Here is a 3,646-nt window from a genome sequence, read left to right on the forward strand (position 1 = left end):
TGCCCCTAGGAATTAAAAAAGTACATAGTTATGATGAGCAAGAATACTTCTTCCAAAATTTTGATTTTATGGCCCTAGGGTCAGGGGTTCTGGTGTAAGGATGGGGCTCTATTGATTATATAGTGAAAATTCATTAAATCTTTGAAAGTTTTCTTCTCTGCTCTTGGGTAAGCAGATGAACTACCTATATAGTTATGATGAGCAAGGGTCCTTATCTTCCAGAATTGTGAATTTTAAGGCCCCAGGGTCAGGGGTACTTATATACTGAAACTTGATGAATTGTTTGAGATCTGCTCCTTGATTTTAATCCAATATTTCTGAAAAGCAAGGGTGCCTTTTCAAAAATTGTGCAATGTGTGGATCTAGGCCAAAGGGTCAGGGGTTCATGTGTGATAAGGGCATTACTGATTATTGCTGAATATTACTGATTACTTGAAATGCATTTTTGTTCCCCTACCCTGCCTATGGGACCGGTATTAAGTAAACAAACTTAGAAACTGTTAAGTTTATTGTTATGATGATCAATGGTGCCTCTTTCAAAATTGTGAATGCCATAGCATCTGGCTTAAAACATGAATCAAATTAAATCACTGTAAAGTTGTTGCATAATGCTCAGGTGACCTATAAGGTCTATGGGCCTCTTGTTCATATAGGAATTGACGACGGATTTTTTCGTTATTTCCCGATCATGACAAGGAGCAAACGTTGCGTGTAACCGGTCAGCAGAGGATGCTCACTCCTCCATGGCACCTGATCCCACCTCCGATGTTTTTACTCTGCATATATTTTGTATTGTTTTATGGATCGACTTTGATATTGAATACTGTTTGTTCTCTCCGTATCCCTCGTTTATATAGTATTTTGCTACTGAGGGTAATTATGTTATAGACACTTCATTGTGTAAATTTTAATTGATTTTATATTAATTCATTCAGCGCCCAGTATGAAGAGCTAAATCAGAATAAACGTGAACAGGAAAACAGTTATGATGCTATTCGAACACCAAACAGTATGGGTAATTCTATCACTAAAGACTTTGCTAATCTATTCAAAATTCTTTTGATTTCATTTTAATCAGTTGTCAAAATATTACTTGACTTGTCTCATTTCATTTTAGAAAACAGAATTTCTGGGTAAGTAGTCCTCAGAGTAAGGGTTCATATAATGAGTAAACGAATTGAAAATGGTGCTGAAAAATATTACGAAGTCTAGTATGTTTATAAATGATTTGTTATTACTAGTACTTAATTAGCCGAGGACATTGCTCGTAGAGCAATGCCCGGCTTTTGCGACGGTGTTCAGCCGGAAATGCTGCTTCATCACCGCCAAATTAAATTTACGAGTTAAGGCCGGTACACACTATAAGGCTTGCCTTATACGTTTTTTGGAGCCTTACAAGTCTGACTTTAGAATAGAGCACTGCTCTATTTCCTAATACATGAACAAGACTTAGCTGACTTTTAATTCTTGACCAATTAAAACCATTTACCCAGATTCAATTTATTTTTATAAAACCATACATGTTGGTACATTGAAGATTGATTGATTGATTGTATATTGTTTAACGTCCCTTTTGAGAATTTTTCACTCATATGGAGACGTCATCGATGCCGGTGAAGGGCTTCAAATTTAGACCTTTACTCAGAACTCAGGGCCATTGAGCAGAGAGGGTTCTTTATCATGTCAACGCCTACTGTGACACAGGACCTACGTTTTTAAGGTCATATCCGAAAGACCCGTGACCTTCACTTCTAGTGCCGAGCGCTTGGCGAAGGAACAGTCACTACCTATGTTTACGTCTTAGGTATGACGTGGCGCCGCGATCGAGATTCGAACTCGGGCCTCCCGATCACGAAGCGAACTCTCTACCACTAGGCTACCGTGACCGGTGGTATATTGAAGAAAACACAGAGTATATTCGAGTAAGATAATGAAAATATTTACAAATACTTCAGTGCGCTTTGTTTATAGTTAAAAAAAAAACGCATGGCATTTATGTAAATGTTGTTTATGATATTCTAAGTCTTGCCTTAGCGTGTTAACATGAGAGCCGTACGTCCTGCAAAACGTACGGTTTTAGACTTATAAGGCAAGCCTCACCGTGTGTACCGGCCCTTAGAATATAGTACGTTTGTGCGATCACCTTTGGGGCAATACAAACACTGAATTAAACTTCTAAAATTATCTTAAATTGTCAAAAATTAATTATGATAAAATACTTTCTATCGTCTTTGACGATTAATTAATTGGTTAAAAATATGCGAAAGGTATACATCAGGTAAATGTTAAAGATATTTTACGCTGTTAAATTCTAGCTGCATTTTCTTCAGTTTTTTAAACTTTTTAATACTGTACTTTTAGGTCACCTGAGTAAACTCAGGTAACCCATTGCTTTCCACTTTCGTCCGTCGTCGTGCTTCCTTCGTCGTGCGTTAACATTTGAACATTTTCAGCTTCTTCTCTGAAACCGCTGAACAAATTTTGACCATTTTGGCATATAGCATCTATGGGTGAAGGAGAAAAAAAATTTGGTCACTGCCCCCCTGGGGCTTGGGGTGGGGCAAAAACCACTAAACTAGTACAATCTTTAAATATCTTCTTTTTTACTTCTGGACATCAAGCATTGTAACTGTTGGTTTGATTGTAATCAGCACTAGGTCCTCTACAAAAATTGTGAAATTCGTGGCCCCAGGGTCGGGGGTTCTACTGCTAAGACGGGGCTATATAGAATATATGGTGAAAATGCATAATGCGTAGTTATGTTGAATAAGGCTGCCTCTTCCAAAAGTGACTTTCAAGACCCCCAGGACCATGTGTGTAGGCGGATCTATATAGATTCTATAATGAAAATGAATTATTTCTTGTTTTCTGCTCCTGTGTATTAAACCAATGAACTATGTACATAGTTATGAGAAGGAAGGATGCCTCTTTGAGATTTGTGAATTCCAGGGCTCCTGGATCAGGGCTTTATGTCACTTGTGTTAGGGCGGATCTCCAATGCTTTTATAATTAAATGGATGAATTCTTTGAAAAACTTTTCTTTGCTCATTGGTAATATGCCAATGATGTAAGTACATATTTATGATGAAGAAAGCTGCTTCGTCAAAACTGGTTAGTCTGAATGTAAATTAATTCTATGAAATCTGCACTTTGATATTTTTCAACAATTTATGATGAAATAAAATTCATGATTAAATTTCCAAAATTGTGGAAAATGTAGCCCTATGGTCAGTGGTTCCTGTGGGATGGGGTGAACAACTGGTAATGAATAGAATTTCATTTTCTCTTTGTTGTTGTGATCTATCCCATTGAGCAACAAAGTAAGCATGCTAAGTGAATAATGATTGATAAGCAATGGTTACTCTTTTAAAATTGTAAAATTTATGGCTTCTGGTTTAAAACACGAAAGAAAGTTGTTATGGGATACTCAGATGACCTATAAGGTCCGTGGGCCTCTTGCTTTTAATACTATTGCTTTTTTATGTTCATGCAATATTTTGCTACTGTAGGGTAATTTTGTTATAGACACGTCATTGTGTAAATTTTAATTGATTTTACATTAATTCATTCAGCGCCCACTATGAAGAGCTTAATCAGAATAGACGTGAACAGGAAAACAGTTATGATGCTATTCGAACACCAAACA

The 3,646-nt window shown here is 36.8% G+C and overlaps 1 long non-coding RNA gene across 1 annotated transcript; it reads left to right on the forward strand.

Moving 5' to 3' along the window:
• Window positions 1-770: 770 nt before the first annotated feature.
• Window positions 771-3,646, forward strand: LOC134264987 (uncharacterized). The gene is made up of 3 exons (XR_009991667.1): window positions 771-1,015; window positions 1,118-1,133; window positions 3,573-3,646. It is a non-coding gene; the product is annotated as an uncharacterized LOC134264987 (long non-coding RNA).

This window comes from Saccostrea cucullata, unplaced genomic scaffold (genome assembly GCF_032062105.1).
Source record: "Saccostrea cucullata isolate Sc308-1 unplaced genomic scaffold, CSIRO_AGI_Scuc_v1 ctg10812, whole genome shotgun sequence".
Classification (NCBI taxonomy): Eukaryota; Metazoa; Mollusca; class Bivalvia; order Ostreida; family Ostreidae; genus Saccostrea; species Saccostrea cuccullata.